Source organism: Anabrus simplex, chromosome 2, assembly GCF_040414725.1.
Source record: "Anabrus simplex isolate iqAnaSimp1 chromosome 2, ASM4041472v1, whole genome shotgun sequence".
NCBI classification, from domain to species: domain Eukaryota; kingdom Metazoa; phylum Arthropoda; class Insecta; order Orthoptera; family Tettigoniidae; genus Anabrus; species Anabrus simplex.
Window position 1 is genome coordinate 991,357,842 of NC_090266.1, and position 19,563 is coordinate 991,377,404.

The following is a 19,563-nucleotide window of genomic DNA, read 5'->3' on the forward strand; positions in this document are numbered from 1 at the left end:
ATTGTATGGCGATTGACATGTCTAAAGCATTTGATAGGGTGGATCATGGGAGACTACTCGCAAAAATGAGTGCAATTGGACTAGACAAGAGAGTGACTGAATGGGTTGCTATATTTCTAGAAAATAGATCTCAGAGAGTTAGAGTAGGTGAAGCTTTGTCTGACCCTGTAATAGTTGAGAGGGGAGTTCCTCAGGGCAGTGTTATCGGACCTTTATGTTTTCTTATAAATATAAATGATATGAGTAAAGGAGTGGAATCGGAGGTAAGGCTTTTTGCGGATGATGTTATTCTCTATAGAGTGATAAATAAGTTACAAGATTGTGAGCAACTGCAACGTGACCTCGAAAATGTTGTGAGATGGACAGCAGGCAATGGTATGTTGATAAACGGGGCTAAAAGTCAGGTTGTGAGTTTCACAAATAGGAAAAGTCCTCTCAGTTTTAATTACTGCGTTGATGGGGTGAAAGTTCCTTTTGGGGATCATTGTAAGTATCTAGGTGTTAATATAAGGAAAGATCTTCACTGGGGTAATCACATAAATGGGATTGTAAAAAAGGGTACCGATCTCTACACATGGTTATGAGGGTGTTTAGGGGTTGTAGTAAGGATGTAAAGGAGAGTGCGTATAAGTCTCTGGTAAGACCCCAACTAGAGTATGGTTCCAGTGTATGGGACCCTCACCAGGATTACCTGATTCAAGAACTGGAAAAAATTCAAAGAAAAGCAGCTCGATTTGTTCTGGGTGATTTCCGTCAAAAGAGTAGCGTTACAAAAATGTTGCAATGTTTGGGTTGGGAAGAATTGAGAGAAAGAAGAAGAGCTGCTCGACTAAGTGGTATGTTCCGAGCTGTCAGCGGAGAGATGGCGTGGAATGACATTAGTAGACGAATAGGTTTGAATGGCGTTTATAAAAGTAGGAAAGATCACGATATGATGATAAAGTTGGAATTCAAGAGGACAAACTGGGGCAAATATTCATTTATAGGAAGGGGAGTTAGGGATTGGAATAACTTACCAAGGGAGATGTTCAATAAATTTCCAATTTCTTTGAAATCATTTAGGAAAAGGCTAGGAAAGCAACAGATAGGGAATCTGCCACCTGGGCGACTGCCCTAAATGCAGATCAGTATTGGTTGATATTGATTGATATTGTCAGTAGGAATTGCATGATTAAAAGCAATGCTTTCATATGAAATACTCGATCAAATGAAAAACCACACATTTTCTCACTTTTAACGAACAGTACTACGCTGCCGAACTAACAGTCCAAAGTTACACAGCTGGAATAACCAGACATACATCATCCGTGAACACTCTTCGTTTTTTATCGGGGGGGGGGGGTTCGAATAGTACATAGTCCCAGGGCAAAAACTATGCCCGTTCACTTATCTGTTCCCTGGGAGTACCCGATGAGTCGGAAAATCTCAATTCATTACACTGGCGGGGGGAAAATCTATCTGACGTGGAGGCAAATTCTTTCCTCCAAACCAGAGGAGAAACCACGTCATCGCTGCTAATTTGGAATAAAATGAATGTAGATTAAATAAAAGTGAAAAGGAAGAAGCTTTTCTTAAGAAACGGCTCTTTTAAGGGTTGAATTTTGAGTTATTTAGTGAATTGTGGTACTATAATTTGGAATAGGCCTAATTTGTAATTCTAGACCAGTTCGTACTACTGCTACTACTACTACTGAGTCTCTGTCATAAGTGTGCACACTGCTCATTCGAAACAGCGCGTTACAGTAGGTATCGAATAGCTGGAATATAATGATGAACCAGTCTGTTATGTACCAGCAGTATCAGAATATGTATGAACCAGAGAAAGAAGAAAGTTATCTAACTCCCCACCTATTTCCCCAACAATACTCAGTCAGGCTGTTATACTCGGTACGCAGCAGTAATCTCATCTATCGGAGTTGAATGTCAGCATAAGAGACAAAGAACATTACAACAAACAACGGTCAATGTAATGTTATTGTTAATCAATATTACGCGCTTTCGATATTGTAGGCCTTCACATTTAATTTTCTTCCGGCTCTGAAATACTGCTCTTATCATAGCCAGTACGATAAAACTGAATAAAACATAATCGATCGGAAATTGTATTCTCTATAACTTTTGTTATGTAGTATTTTGCCACAGGACCAATAACATAGGTATTTAAAATTTAAATTCTAGGTGCCTTCCCCCAAACTACCATTTCACCCAGGGTGAATAAAATTGTTTATAGCTTAAACTGTAGTTTTTTTTATTCCCCGACTCTATATACCGATTTTCATTAAATTCTGTTAACCCATTTTCTCGTGGCTCGGAGTTGATGTGGACTTGGCAAAAAAATACAAATTCATGAATATCTGTGTTATCATAAGGGGTACAGTAAAAATGTATAAGACATAAATGATCGGAAATGTAATTCTGTATAACTTTAGTTATGTAGTATTTATCGATATGACTACTAATAGTATAAATATTTGAGAATTAAATTTTAGACCTTCCACTAAACTACCATTTCGCTCAGCGTGAATAAAATGACTTATAGCCTAGATTGTAGTGGCTCATCCCCCGACTTTACATACTGATTTTCATTAAATTCTCTTCACCCGTTTCGTCGTGATGCCTGTACATACAGACATACAGACAGACAAACAGAAATAACGGAAAAGTAAAAACTGCATTTCCTTGTTACTGTGGACATGACCGATATAGAAATACCATTCTTTTCGAATTCTGAGCAATGTACAGACAAAACCCTTATTTTATATATATATAGCAATGAAAGGGACGTTAAAAAACATTATTACCCAGATGTTACCACAGTCCAAAGAGATGAATATCGGTCGGTATTAGGCCTATTTTTCTACCAACAGTGGTACTGTAGCAACTCAAATACGATCACTGTTTACAACAACTCACGTGTACAGTGGTGTAGTGTCATCGTGCAGCAATATGACCTGTGTTCGCAGTAACTCACGTGTACAGTGGTGTAGTGTCATCGTGCAGCAATATGACCTGTGTTCACAGTAACTCACGTGTACAGTGGTGTAGTGTCATCGTGCAGCAATATGACCTGTGTTCACAGTAACTCATGTGTACAGTGGTGTAGTGTCATCGTGCATCCATACGACCTGTGTTCGCAGTAACTCACTTTACAGTGGTGTAGTGTCATCGTGCATCCATACGACCTGTGTTCACAGTAACTCATGTGTACAGTGGTGTACTGTCATCGTGCAGCAGTACGACCTGTGCTCACAGTAACTCAGGTGTACAGTGGTGTACTGTCATCGTGCAGCAGTACGACCAGTGTTCACAGTAACTCATGTGTACAGTGGTGTAGTGTCATCGTGCAGCAGTACGACCTGTGTTCACAGTAACTCATGTGTACAGTGGTGTACTGTCATCGTGCATCCATACGACCTGTGTTCACAGTAACTCAGGTGTACAGTGGTGTACTGTCATCGTGCTGCAATACGGCCTGTGTTCACAGTAACTCATGTGTACAGTGGTGTAGTGTCATCGTGCATCCATACGACCTGTGTTCGCAGTAACTCACTTTACAGTGGTGTAGTGTCATCGTGCATCCATACGACCTGTGTTCACAGTAACTCATGTGTACAGTGGTGTACTGTCATCGTGCAGCAGTACGACCTGTGCTCACAGTAACTCAGGTGTACAGTGGTGTAGTGTCATCGTGCATCCATACGACCTGTGTTCGCAGTAACTCACTTTACAGTGGTGTAGTGTCATCGTGCATCCATACGACCTGTGTTCACAGTAACTCATGTGTACAGTGGTGTAGTGTCATCGTGCATCCATACGACCTGTGTTCGCAGTAACTCACTTTACAGTGGTGTAGTGTCATCGTGCAGCAATACGACCTGTGTTCACAGTAACTCATGTGTACAGTGGTGTACTGTCATCGTGCAGCAGTACGACCTGTGTTCACAGTAACTCAGGTGTACAGTGGTGTACTGTCATCGTGCAGCAGTACGACCTGTGTTCACAGTAACTCACGTGTACAGTGGTGTAGTGTCATCGTGCACCCATACGACCTGTGTTCGCAGTAACTCACTTTACAGTGGTGTAGTGTCATCGTGCAACAATATGACCTGTGTTCGCAGTAACTCATGTGTACAGTGGTGTAGTGTCATCGTGCAGCAATATGACCTGTGTTCACAGTAACTCACGTGTACAGTGGTGTAGTGTCATCGTGCAACAATACGACCTGTGTTCACAGTAACTCACGTGTACAGTGGTGTACTGTCATCGTGCAACAATACGACCTGTGTTCACAGTAACTCACTTTACAGTGGTGTAGTGTCATCGTGCATCCATACGACCTGTGTTCACAGTAACTCATGTGTACAGTGGTGTACTGTCATCGTGCAGCAGTACGACCTGTGTTCACAGTAACTCACGTGTACAGTGGTGTAGTGTCATCGTGCATCCATACGACCTGTGTTCGCAGTAACTCACTTTACAGTGGTGTAGTGTCATCGTGCAACAATATGACCTGTGTTCGCAGTAACTCATGTGTACAGTGGTGTAGTGTCATCGTGCAACAGTACGACCTGTGTTCACAGTAACTCACGTGTACAGTGGTGTAGTGTCATCGTGCATCCATACGACCTGTGTTCGCAGTAACTCACTTTACAGTGGTGTAGTGTCATCGTGCAACAATATGACCTGTGTTCGCAGTAACTCATGTGTACAGTGGTGTAGTGTCATCGTGCAACAATACGACCTGTGTTCACAGTAACTCACGTGTACAGTGGTGTACTGTCATCGTGCAACAATGCGACCTGTGTTCGCAGTAACTCATGTGTACAGTGGTGTAGTGTCATCGTGCAGCAATACGACCTGTGTTCACAGTAACTCACTTTACAGTGATGTAGCCTCCTCGTGCTGCAATATGACCTGTGTTCACAGTAGCTCACTTTACAGTGATGTAGCCTCCTCGTGCTGCAATATGACCTGTGTTCACAGTAACTCATGTGTACAGTGGTGTAGTGTCATCGTGCAACAATACGACCTGTGTTCGCAGTAACTCATGTGTACAGTGATGTAGCCTCCTCGTGCTGCAATATGACCTGTGCTCACAGTAACTCACCTTACAGTGATGTAGCCTCCTCGTGCTGCAATATGACCTGTGTTCACAGTAACTCATGTGTACAGTGGTGTAGTGTCATCGTGCAACAATACGACCTGTGTTCACAGTAACTCATGTGTACAGTGGTGTAGTGTCATCGTGCAACAATACGACCTGTGTTCGCAGTAACTCATGTGTACAGTGGTGTAGTGTCATCGTGCAACAATACGACCTGTGTTCACAGTAACTCATGTGTACAGTGGTGTAGTGTCATCGTGCAACAATACGACCTGTGTTCGCAGTAACTCATGTGTACAGTGGTGTAGTGTCATCGTGCAACAATATGACCTGTGTTCACAGTAACTCATGTGTACAGTGGTGTAGTGTCATCGTGCAACAATACGACCTGTGTTCGCAGTAACTCATGTGTACAGTGGTGTAGTGTCATCGTGCAACAATACGACCTGTGTTCACAGTAACTCACTTTACAGTGATGTAGCCTCCTCGTGCTGCAATATGACCTGTGTTCACAGTAGCTCACTTTACAGTGATGTAGCCTCCTCGTGCTGCAATATGACCTGTGTTCACAGTAACTCATGTGTACAGTGGTGTAGTGTCATCGTGCAACAATACGACCTGTGTTCACAGTAGCTCACTTTACAGTGATGTAGCCTCCTCGTGCTGCAATATGACCTGTGTTCACAGTTACTCATGTGTACAGTGGTGTAGTGTCATCGTGCAACAATATGACCTGTGTTCACAGTAGCTCACTTTACAGTGATGTAGCCTCCTCGTGCTGCAATATGACCTGTGTTCACAGTTACTCATGTGTACAGTGGTGTAGTGTCATCGTGCAACAATATGACCTGTGTTCACAGTAGCTCACTTTACAGTGATGTAGCCTCCTCGTGCTGCAATATGACCTGTGCTCACAATAAATCACTTTACAGTGATGTAGCCTCCTCGTGCTGCAATATGACCTGTGTTCGCAGTAACTCACGTGTACAGTGGTGTAGTGTCATCGTGCAGCAATATGACCTGTGTTCACAGTAACTCACTTTACAGTGATGTAGCCTCCTCGTGCTGCAATATGACCTGTGTTCACAGTAACTCATGTGTACAGTGGTGTAGTGTCATCGTGCAACAATACGACCTGTGTTCGCAGTAACTCATGTGTACAGTGGTGTAGTGTCATCGTGCAACAATACGACCTGTGTTCACAGTAACTCATGTGTACAGTGGTGTAGTGTCATCGTGCAACAATACGACCTGTGTTCGCAGTAACTCATGTGTACAGTGGTGTAGTGTCATCGTGCAACAATACGACCTGTGTTCACAGTAACTCATGTGTACAGTGGTGTAGTGTCATCGTGCAACAATACGACCTGTGTTCGCAGTAACTCATGTGTACAGTGGTGTAGTGTCATCGTGCAACAATACGACCTGTGTTCGCAGTAACTCATGTGTACAGTGGTGTAGTGTCATCGTGCAACAATATGACCTGTGCTCACAGTAGCTCACTTTACAGTGATGTAGCCTCCTCGTGCTGCAATATGACCTGTGTTCACAGTAGCTCACTTTACAGTGATGTAGCCTCCTCGTGCTGCAATATGACCTGTGTTCACAGTAACTCACTTTACAGTGATGTAGCCTCCTCGTGCTGCAATATGACCTGTGTTCACAGTAGCTCACTTTACAGTGATGTAGCCTCCTCGTGCTGCAATATGACCTGTGCTCACAGTTACTCATGTGTACAGTGATGTAGCCTCCTCGTGCTGCAATATGACCTGTGTTCACAGTAACTCATGTGTACAGTGGTGTAGTGTCATCGTGCAACAATACGACCTGTGTTCACAGTAACTCATGTGTACAGTGGTGTACTGTCATCGTGCAGCAATATGACCTGTGTTCGCAGTAACTCATGTGTACAGTGGTGTAGTGTCATCGTGCAGCAATATGACCTGTGTTCGCAGTAACTCACGTGTACAGTGGTGTAGTGTCATCGTGCAACAATACGACCTGTGCTCACAGTAACTCATGTGTACAGTGGTGTAGTGTCATCGTGCAACAATACGACCTGTGTTCGCAGTAACTCATGTGTACTGTGATGTAGCCTCCTCGTGCTGCAATATGACCTGTGTTCACAGTAACTCACTTTACAGTGATGTAGCCTCCTCGTGCTGCAATACGGCCTGTGTTCACAGTAACTCGTGTGTACAATGGTGTAGTGTCATCGTGCAACATTATGACCTGTGTTCACAGTAACTCACGTGTACAGTGGTGTAGTATCATCGTGCAGCAATATGACCTGTGTTCACAGTAACTCACTTTACAGTGATGTAGCCTCCTCGTGCTGCAATATGACCTGTGTTCACAGTAGCTCACTTTACAGTGATGTAGCCTCCTCGTGCTGCAATATGACCTGTGTTCACAATAACTCACTTTACAGTGATGTAGCCTCCTCGTGCTGCAATATGACCTGTGCTCACAATAACTCACTTTACAGTGATGTAGCCTCCTCGTGCTGCAATATGACCTGTGTTCACAGTAACTCATGTGTACAGTGGTGTAGTGTCATCGTGCAACAATATGACCTGTGTTCACAGTAACTCATGTGTACAGTGGTGTAGTATCATCGTGCTGCAATATGACCTGTGTTCACAATAACTCACTTTACAGTGATGTAGCCTCTTCGTGCTGCAATATGACCTGTGTTCACAGTAACTCACTTTACAGTGATGTAGCCTCCTCGTGCTGCAATATGACCTGTGTTCACAGTAACTCACTTTACAGTGATGTAGCCTCCTCGTGCTGCAATACGGCCTGTGTTCACAGTAACTCACGTGTACAGTGGTGTAGTGTCATCGTGCATCCATACGACCTGTGTTCGCAGTAACTCACTTTACAGTGGTGTAGTGTCATCGTGCATCCATACGACCTGTGTTCACAGTAACTCATGTGTACAGTGGTGTACTGTCATCGTGCAGCAGTACGACCTGTGCTCACAGTAACTCAGGTGTACAGTGGTGTACTGTCATCGTGCAGCAGTACGACCTGTGTTCACAGTAACTCATGTGTACAGTGGTGTAGTGTCATCGTGCATCCATACGACCTGTGTTCGCAGTAACTCACTTTACAGTGGTGTAGTGTCATCGTGCATCCATACGACCTGTGTTCACAGTAACTCATGTGTACAGTGGTGTACTGTCATCGTGCAGCAGTACGACCTGTGTTCACAGTAACTCATGTGTACAGTGGTGTAGTGTCATCGTGCAACAATACGACCTGTGTTCGCAGTAACTCATGTGTACAGTGGTGTAGTGTCATCGTGCAACAATACGACCTGTGTTCACAGTAACTCACTTTACAGTGATGTAGCCTCCTCGTGCTGCAATATGACCTGTGTTCACAGTAGCTCACTTTACAGTGATGTAGCCTCCTCGTGCTGCAATATGACCTGTGTTCACAGTAACTCATGTGTACAGTGGTGTAGTGTCATCGTGCAACAATACGACCTGTGTTCACAGTAACTCACTTTACAGTGATGTAGCCTCCTCGTGCTGCAATATGACCTGTGTTCACAGTAACTCATGTGTACAGTGGTGTAGTGTCATCGTGCAACAATACGACCTGTGTTCGCAGTAACTCATGTGTACAGTGGTGTAGTGTCATCGTGCAACAATACGACCTGTGTTCACAGTAACTCACTTTACAGTGATGTAGCCTCCTCGTGCTGCAATATGACCTGTGTTCACAGTAGCTCACTTTACAGTGATGTAGCCTCCTCGTGCTGCAATATGACCTGTGTTCGCAGTAACTCACGTGTACAGTGGTGTAGTGTCATCGTGCAACAATACGACCTGTGTTCACAGTAACTCACTTTACAGTGATGTAGCCTCCTCGTGCTGCAATATGACCTGTGTTCACAGTAGCTCACTTTACAGTGATGTAGCCTCCTCGTGCTGCAATACGACCTGTGTTCACAGTAACTCACTTTACAGTGGTGTAGTGTCATCGTGCAACAATATGACCTGTGTTCACAGTAGCTCACTTTACAGTGATGTAGCCTCCTCGTGCTGCAATATGACCTGTGTTCGCAGTAACTCACGTGTACAGTGGTGTAGTGTCATCGTGCAGCAATATGACCTGTGTTCACAGTAACTCACTTTACAGTGATGTAGCCTCCTCGTGCTGCAATATGACCTGTGTTCACAGTAACTCATGTGTACAGTGGTGTAGTGTCATCGTGCAACAATACGACCTGTGTTCGCAGTAACTCATGTGTACAGTGGTGTAGTGTCATCGTGCAACAATACGACCTGTGTTCACAGTAACTCATGTGTACAGTGGTGTAGTGTCATCGTGCAACAATACGACCTGTGTTCGCAGTAACTCATGTGTACAGTGGTGTAGTGTCATCGTGCAACAATACGACCTGTGTTCGCAGTAACTCATGTGTACAGTGGTGTAGTGTCATCGTGCAACAATACGACCTGTGTTCGCAGTAACTCATGTGTACAGTGGTGTACTGTCATCGTGCAACAATACGACCTGTGTTCGCAGTAACTCATGTGTACAGTGGTGTAGTGTCATCGTGCAACAATACGACCTGTGTTCGCAGTAACTCATGTGTACAGTGGTGTACTGTCATCGTGCAACAATACGACCTGTGTTCGCAGTAACTCATGTGTACAGTGATGTAGCCTCCTCGTGCTGCAATATGACCTGTGCTCACAGTAACTCACCTTACAGTGATGTAGCCTCCTCGTGCTGCAATATGACCTGTGTTCACAGTAGCTCACTTTACAGTGATGTAGCCTCCTCGTGCTGCAATATGACCTGTGTTCACAGTAACTCACTTTACAGTGATGTAGCCTCCTCGTGCTGCAATATGACCTGTGTTCACAGTAGCTCACTTTACAGTGATGTAGCCTCCTCGTGCTGCAATATGACCTGTGCTCACAGTTACTCATGTGTACAGTGGTGTAGTGTCATCGTGCAGCAATATGACCTGTGTTCACAGTAACTCATGTGTACAGTGGTGTAGTGTCATCGTGCAACAATACGACCTGTGTTCACAGTAACTCATGTGTACAGTGGTGTACTGTCATCGTGCAGCAATATGACCTGTGTTCGCAGTAACTCATGTGTACAGTGGTGTAGTGTCATCGTGCAGCAATATGACCTGTGTTCGCAGTAACTCACGTGTACAGTGGTGTAGTGTCATCGTGCAACAATACGACCTGTGTTCACAGTAACTCATGTGTACAGTGGTGTAGTGTCATCGTGCAACAATACGACCTGTGTTCGCAGTAACTCATGTGTACTGTGATGTAGCCTCCTCGTGCTGCAATATGACCTGTGTTCACAGTAACTCACTTTACAGTGATGTAGCCTCCTCGTGCTGCAATACGGCCTGTGTTCACAGTAACTCGTGTGTACAATGGTGTAGTGTCATCGTGCAACATTATGACCTGTGTTCACAGTAACTCACGTGTACAGTGGTGTAGTATCATCGTGCAGCAATATGACCTGTGTTCACAGTAACTCACTTTACAGTGATGTAGCCTCCTCGTGCTGCAATATGACCTGTGTTCACAGTAGCTCACTTTACAGTGATGTAGCCTCCTCGTGCTGCAATATGACCTGTGTTCACAATAACTCACTTTACAGTGATGTAGCCTCCTCGTGCTGCAATATGACCTGTGCTCACAATAACTCACTTTACAGTGATGTAGCCTCCTCGTGCTGCAATATGACCTGTGTTCACAGTAACTCATGTGTACAGTGGTGTAGTGTCATCGTGCAACAATATGACCTGTGTTCACAGTAACTCATGTGTACAGTGGTGTAGTATCATCGTGCTGCAATATGACCTGTGTTCACAATAACTCACTTTACAGTGATGTAGCCTCTTCGTGCTGCAATATGACCTGTGTTCACAGTAACTCACTTTACAGTGATGTAGCCTCCTCGTGCTGCAATATGACCTGTGTTCACAGTAACTCACTTTACAGTGATGTAGCCTCCTCGTGCTGCAATACGGCCTGTGTTCACAGTAACTCACGTGTACAGTGGTGTAGTGTCATCGTGCATCCATACGACCTGTGTTCGCAGTAACTCACTTTACAGTGGTGTAGTGTCATCGTGCATCCATACGACCTGTGTTCACAGTAACTCATGTGTACAGTGGTGTACTGTCATCGTGCAGCAGTACGACCTGTGCTCACAGTAACTCAGGTGTACAGTGGTGTACTGTCATCGTGCAGCAGTACGACCTGTGTTCACAGTAACTCATGTGTACAGTGGTGTAGTGTCATCGTGCATCCATACGACCTGTGTTCGCAGTAACTCACTTTACAGTGGTGTAGTGTCATCGTGCATCCATACGACCTGTGTTCACAGTAACTCATGTGTACAGTGGTGTACTGTCATCGTGCAGCAGTACGACCTGTGTTCACAGTAACTCATGTGTACAGTGGTGTACTGTCATCGTGCAGCAGTACGACCTGTGTTCACAGTAACTCAGGTGTACAGTGGTGTACTGTCATCGTGCAGCAGTACGACCTGTGTTCACAGTAACTCACGTGTACAGTGGTGTAGTGTCATCGTGCATCCATACGACCTGTGTTCGCAGTAACTCACTTTACAGTGGTGTAGTGTCATCGTGCAACAATATGACCTGTGTTCGCAGTAACTCATGTGTACAGTGGTGTAGTGTCATCGTGCAGCAATATGACCTGTGTTCACAGTAACTCACGTGTACAGTGGTGTAGTGTCATCGTGCAACAATACGACCTGTGTTCACAGTAACTCACGTGTACAGTGGTGTACTGTCATCGTGCAACAATACGACCTGTGTTCACAGTAACTCACTTTACAGTGGTGTAGTGTCATCGTGCATCCATACGACCTGTGTTCGCAGTAACTCACTTTACAGTGGTGTAGTGTCATCGTGCAACAATATGACCTGTGTTCGCAGTAACTCATGTGTACAGTGGTGTAGTGTCATCGTGCAACAGTACGACCTGTGTTCACAGTAACTCACGTGTACAGTGGTGTAGTGTCATCGTGCATCCATACGACCTGTGTTCGCAGTAACTCACTTTACAGTGGTGTAGTGTCATCGTGCAACAATATGACCTGTGTTCGCAGTAACTCATGTGTACAGTGGTGTAGTGTCATCGTGCAACAATACGACCTGTGTTCACAGTAACTCACGTGTACAGTGGTGTACTGTCATCGTGCAACAATGCGACCTGTGTTCGCAGTAACTCATGTGTACAGTGGTGTAGTGTCATCGTGCAGCAATACGACCTGTGTTCGCAGTAACTCGTGTGTACAGTGGTGTACTGTCATCGTGCAACAATACGACCTGTGTTCACAGTAACTCATGTGTACAGTGGTGTAGTGTCATCGTGCAGCAATATGACCTGTGTTCACAGTAACTCATGTGTACAGTGGTGTAGTGTCATCGTGCAACAATACGACCTGTGTTCACAGTAACTCACTTTACAGTGATGTAGCCTCCTCGTGCTGCAATATGACCTGTGTTCACAGTAGCTCACTTTACAGTGATGTAGCCTCCTCGTGCTGCAATATGACCTGTGTTCACAGTAACTCACTTTACAGTGATGTAGCCTCCTCGTGCTGCAATATGACCTGTGTTCACAGTAACTCATGTGTACAGTGGTGTAGTGTCATCGTGCAACAATACGACCTGTGTTCGCAGTAACTCATGTGTACAGTGATGTAGCCTCCTCGTGCTGCAATATGACCTGTGCTCACAGTAACTCACTTTACAGTGATGTAGCCTCCTCGTGCTGCAATATGACCTGTGTTCACAGTAACTCACTTTACAGTGATGTAGCCTCCTCGTGCTGCAATATGACCTGTGTTCACAGTAACTCATGTGTACAGTGGTGTAGTGTCATCGTGCAACAATACGACCTGTGTTCGCAGTAACTCATGTGTACAGTGATGTAGCCTCCTCGTGCTGCAATATGACCTGTGTTCACAGTAACTCATGTGTACAGTGGTGTAGTGTCATCGTGCAACAATACGACCTGTGTTCGCAGTAACTCATGTGTACAGTGGTGTAGTGTCATCGTGCTGCAATATGACCTGTGCTCACAGTAACTCACTTTACAGTGATGTAGCCTCCTCGTGCTGCAATATGACCTGTGTTCACAGTAACTCACTTTACAGTGATGTAGCCTCCTCGTGCTGCAATATGACCTGTGTTCACAGTAACTCATGTGTACAGTGGTGTAGTGTCATCGTGCAACAATACGACCTGTGTTCACAGTAACTCACTTTACAGTGATGTAGCCTCCTCGTGCTGCAATATGACCTGTGTTCGCAGTAACTCGTGTGTACAGTGGTGTAGTGTCATCGTGCAACAATACGACCTGTGTTCGCAGTAACTCATGTGTACAGTGGTGTAGTGTCATCGTGCAGCAATATGACCTGTGTTCACAGTAACTCACTTTACAGTGATGTAGCCTCCTCGTGCTGCAATATGACCTGTGTTCACAGTAACTCATGTGTACAGTGGTGTAGTGTCATCGTGCAACAATACGACCTGTGTTCGCAGTAACTCATGTGTACAGTGGTGTAGTGTCATCGTGCAACAATACGACCTGTGTTCGCAGTAACTCATGTGTACAGTGGTGTAGTGTCATCGTGCAGCAATATGACCTGTGTTCACAGTAACTCACTTTACAGTAGTGATGGGTCGCGTGATGCAAAGCTCTCGATGCATTCTGAGCAAGCGATGCAGTACGTGCCTCATAATGCTATCTCGATGTCGTATAGTGACGTCAGGCGCATGAGCTCTTTGTCTCGAGGCAGTGCTGGGAAACGTATCGAGAGCTCTCGATGCATTTCGAGCAACTGATGCAGTCCATGACTCGTAATCCTATCTCAAAGTTTAAATCGGGACATCATGCGCATGCGGTATGTTATCCCTCGACTATAGCCTACTTCGCCTGTTGATCAACTACTGACGTCTCCGAAAACCTTAATAAGTTAGTGGGACGTAAAGCAAATAACATCATTATAACAACTAATGACGATACGCCAACTACTTTATATAATCTACTCGCAGTCAACTTACCTACCTCTACTTCCTGCATTTTACTTAACGACTGTCCGCTTCCGTGGCGAAATGGTTAGCGTACTGGCGTTTCGTCCAAGGGTCTCTGGGTTCGATTCTCGGCTAGGTAAGATATTTTATCCTTCATTGATTAGTTCCTATGGTTCGGGGACTGGGTATGTGAAATAAATAGTAATGAAGAGTGTGACATATTTTTAACATTTTATTGAAACGATGTCTTTTACGACGCATCGAATTGTGTAATAATTTGAACAGAAAGTAAAATATACCGGTAATGGCATATACTGCTATATGTGTGCATGTATCCGATGAGGGACTCGTTCTTGGGTTAAGTCTCCTTCTGGACTATCGATACTGTTATGTAAGTATGGTAACAAATAGATCGTTTCCATGAAAAGGATCATTCAAGACCAGCCACGATATTATCGGACCTGAAGGCACATATACAGGATGAAGCCGAACTCCATCGACAAATTTTCGTAAATTGTTCAGGGAAACCTTCTGTGTATATTGGTATAAGGTAGCCGTGGTCTCCGGTGGTTCGTTATAGAGTAGAACCGGTAATTAAATGATGATTTATTCGGTTTTATTACCGCAAACAAACTTATTTCTGTTAAAATACCTTGACAACAGAGAAAAGGCCTGCAATATTCAATAACCAAAACGTACAACACAAAACCGAGAGAAGCAAAGCCTGCAATATGTAATAACCAAAACGTACAATACAGAACACAGAGTAGTGCGATAACCCTCTGTCGAAACACGTACATTTTTATCCCAGTGTGTTCAATATGTTCTGTCAGTGTACCTACTGTTTTAAAGGTAACAATTCCATGTCGTTGGCTTCCAGCGCGTTAATGAGCTCCTGTGGGACAAAATTCCCACACCCAAGCGTCTGTCAAGAACTAGCATTTAGGACGGACGTAACACAAATAACAATATTATGAGTACTATTTTCAATGCAATACAGATACAAAGCTAACTGATCTGATGACATGGCCACGAGGTAATCAGGTTTGTTTACATTATGATTGGTTTATATTGCATGTGTTGAAGTGGAAGAGATTTTATTATCTATTAGTTATTTTGTATATTCAGTAACGTTACAATTTCTTCTATTAGCGATCTGGTTGTTTCTACACGAACAGGTGTGTGTTTGGTAGCCGAAACTCTGATTGCAAAATAAGAACAAACAAAAATATTTGAAGATAAGATTCGAACCATTACAAAACGTAGCGGAGGATAATGCCTAACGATGATATTTAGCCAACTGAGCCACGCTAACAGCTCGAGTTCAATGTTTACTAATTATTTCTGTTTCTGCTATATTCGTCCTGGCTGAGGTTCAATTGGAGCGTGCCTCGAGATGCATCGAGAAAGTGACGTCAGGCTCGAGTATCTCAAACGAGAGTTATGCCCATCTCTACGTAGATCTCGAAGATGCATCGAGAGTGGTGACGTCAGTCTCGAGTATCTCGAACGAGAGTTTCGCCCACCACTACTTTACAGTGATGTAGCCTCCTCGTGCTGCAATATGACCTGTGTTCACAGTAACTCATGTGTACAGTGGTGTAGTGTCATCGTGCAACAATACGACCTGTGTTCGCAGTAACTCATGTGTACAGTGGTGTACTGTCATCGTGCAACAATACGACCTGTGTTCACAGTAACTCATGTGTACAGTGGTGTACTGTCATCGTGCAGCAATATGACCTGTGTTCGCAGTAACTCATGTGTACAGTGGTGTACTGTCATCGTGCAACAATACGACCTGTGCTCACAGTTACTCATGTGTACAGTGGTGTAGTGTCATCGTGCAACAATACGACCTGTGTTCACAGTAACTCATGTGTACAGTGGTGTAGTGTCATCGTGCAACAATACGACCTGTGTTCACAGTAACTCATGTGTACAGTGGTGTAGTGTCATCGTGCAACAATACGACCTCTGCTCACAGTAACTCATGTGTACAGTGGTGTAGTGTCATCGTGCAGCAATGCGACCTGTGTTCACAGTAACTCATGTGTACAGTGGTGTACTGTCATCGTGCAGCAATACGACCTGTGTTCACAGTAACTCATGTGTACAGTGGTGTACTGTCATCGTGCAGCAATATGACCTGTGTTCGCAGTAACTCATGTGTACAGTGGTGTAGTGTCATCGTGCAGCAATATGACCTGTGTTCGCAGTAACTCACGTGTACAGTGGTGTAGTGTCATCGTGCAACAATACGACCTGTGTTCACAGTAACTCACTTTACAGTGATGTAGCCTCCTCGTGCTGCAATACGGCCTGTGTTCACAGTAACTCGTGTGTACAATGGTGTAGTGTCATCGTGCAACAATATGACCTGTGTTCACAGTAACTCACGTGTACAGTGGTGTAGTATCATCGTGCAGCAATATGACCTGTGTTCACAGTAACTCACTTTACAGTGATGTAGCCTCCTCGTGCTGCAATATGACCTGTGTTCACAGTAGCTCACTTTACAGTGATGTAGCCTCCTCGTGCTGCAATATGACCTGTGTTCACAGTAGCTCACTTTACAGTGATGTAGCCTCCTCGTGCTGCAATATGACCTGTGTTCACAGTAGCTCACTTTACAGTGATGTAGCCTCCTCGTGCTGCAATATGACCTGTGTTCACAATAACTCACTTTACAGTGATGTAGCCTCCTCGTGCTGCAATATGACCTGTGCTCACAATAAATCACTTTACAGTGATGTAGCCTCCTCGTGCTGCAATATGACCTGTGTTCACAGTAACTCATGTGTACAGTGGTGTAGTGTCATCGTGCAACAATATGACCTGTGTTCACAGTAACTCATGTGTACAGTGGTGTAGTATCATCGTGCTGCAATATGACCTGTGTTCACAATAACTCACTTTACAGTGATGTAGCCTCTTCGTGCTGCAATACGGCCTGTGTTCACAGTAACTCATGTGTACAATGGTGTAGTGTCATCGTGCAACAATATGACCTGTGTTCACAGTAACTCACGTGTACAGTGGTGTAGTATCATCGTGCAGCAATATGACCTGTGTTCACAGTAACTCACTTTACAGTGATGTAGCCTCCTCGTGCTGCAATATGACCTGTGTTCACAGTAACTCACTTTACAGTGATGTAGCCTCCTCGTGCTGCAATACGGCCTGTTTTCACAGTAACTCATGTGTACAATGGTGTAGTGTCATCGTGCAACAATATGACCTGTGTTCACAGTAACTCACGTGTACAGTGGTGTAGTATCATCGTGCAGCAATATGACCTGTGTTCACAGTAACTCACTTTACAGTGATGTAGCCTCCTCGTGCTGCAATATGACCTGTGTTCACAGTAGCTCACTTTACAGTGATGTAGCCTCCTCGTGCTGCAATATGACCTGTGTTCACAGTAGCTCACTTTACAGTGATGTAGCCTCCTCGTGCTGCAATATGACCTGTGCTCACAATAACTCACTTTACAGTGATGTAGCCTCCTCGTGCTGCAATATGACCTGTGCTCACAGTAACTCATGTGTACAGTGGTGTAGTGTCATCGTGCAGCAATACGACCTGTGCTCACAGTAACTCATGTGTACAGTGGTGTACTGTCATCGTGCAGAAATACGACCTGTGCTCACAGTAACTCACTTTACAGTGATGTAGCCTCCTCGTGCTGCAATACGACCTGTGTTCACAGTAACTCATGTCTACAGTGGTGTAGTGTCATCGTGCAAAAATACGACCTGTGTTCGCAGTAACTCATGTGTACAGTGGTGTAGTGTCATCGTGCAACAATGCGACCTGTGTTCGCAGTAACTCATGTGTACAGTGGTGTAGTGTCATCGTGCAACAATACGACCTGTGTTCACAGTAACTCACTTTACAGTGATGTAGCCTCCTCGTGCTGCAATACGACCTGTGTTCACAGTAACTCACTTTACAGTGATGTAGCCTCCTCGTGCTGCAATGCGACCTGTGTTCGCAGTAACTCATGTGTACAGTGGTGTAGTGTCATCGTGCAGCAATATGACCTGTGTTCGCAGTAACTCATGTGTACAGTGGTGTAGTGTCATCGTGCAACAATGCGACCTGTGTTCGCAGTAACTCATGTGTACAGTGGTGTAGTGTCATCGTGCAACAATACGACCTGTGTTCACAGTAACTCACTTTACAGTGATGTAGCCTCCTCGTGCTGCAATATGACCTGTGTTCACAGTAACTCATGTGTACAGTGATGTAGCCTCCTCGTGCTGCAATACGACCTGTGTTCACAGTAACTCATGTGTACAGTGGTGTAGTGTCATCGTGCAACAATACGACCTGTGTTCACAGTAACTCATGTGTACAGTGGTGTAGTGTCATCGTGCAGCAATATGACCTGTGTTCACAGTAACTCATGTGTACAGTGGTGTAGTGTCATCGTGCAACAATACGACCTGTGTTCGCAGTAACTCATGTGTACAGTGGTGTAGTGTCATCGTGCAACAATACGACCTGTGTTCACAGTAACTCATGTGTACAGTGGTGTAGTGTCATCGTGCAACAATACGACCTGTGCTCACAGTAACTCATGTGTACAGTGATGTAGTATCATCGTGCAACAATACGACCTGTGTTCACAGTAACTCATGTGTACAGTGGTGTAGTGTCATCGTGCAACAATACGACCTCTGCTCACAGTAACTCATGTGTACAGTGGTGTAGTGTCATCGTGCAACAATACGACCTGTGTTCACAGTAACTCATGTGTACAGTGGTGTAGTGTCATCGTGCAACAATACGACCTGTGTTCACAGTAACTCATGTGTACAGTGGTGTAGTGTCATCGTGCAGCAATGCGACCTGTGTTCACAGTAACTCACTTCACAGTGCTGTTATGTCATCAAGCAGCAATGCGACCTGTGTACAATGAATATTGAATTTTCACGACCGCATTGTAATTGAAACAGACTTTCAACCTATTAGGTCGTGTTACGTACATTTAGTACGTGTTGAAGAGATGTCAAGTACAGAACAAAAATGGCCAACCTGACACCAGTGGGATCCGAACCCACAACCTCCCGATTTCGCGTCGGTTGCTCTACCAATTGAGCTATGGTGGCCTAGGCCATCTTTGTTCTGTTGGAAAATTCAATATTCATTGACTTGGCCCACAACGGGAGACTTGCACGCACTCTACAGTGTGGTGGCAGTAGTGCCAGACCTGTAGCTTAGATCCTTTCTAACGGAACAAAGATGGCCTAGGCCACCATAGCTCAATTGGTAGAGCAACCGACGCGAAATCGGGAGGTTGTGGGTTCGGATCCCACTGGTGTCTGGTTGGCCATTTTTGTTCTGTACTTGACATCCCTTCAACACGTACTAAATGTACGTA

The 19,563-nt window shown here is 44.6% G+C and overlaps 1 protein-coding gene and 1 non-coding gene across 2 annotated transcripts in view; one reads left to right on the forward strand and one right to left on the reverse strand.

Annotated features, from left to right (window-relative positions):
* Positions 1-19,563, forward strand: part of st (scarlet) — a 580,386-nt gene that overhangs the window by 476,823 nt on the left and 84,000 nt on the right. The window lies entirely within an intron of this gene.
* TRNAS-CGA (transfer RNA serine (anticodon CGA)) lies at positions 19,219-19,292 on the reverse strand. Its single transcript has one exon. It is a non-coding gene; the product is annotated as a tRNA-Ser (tRNA).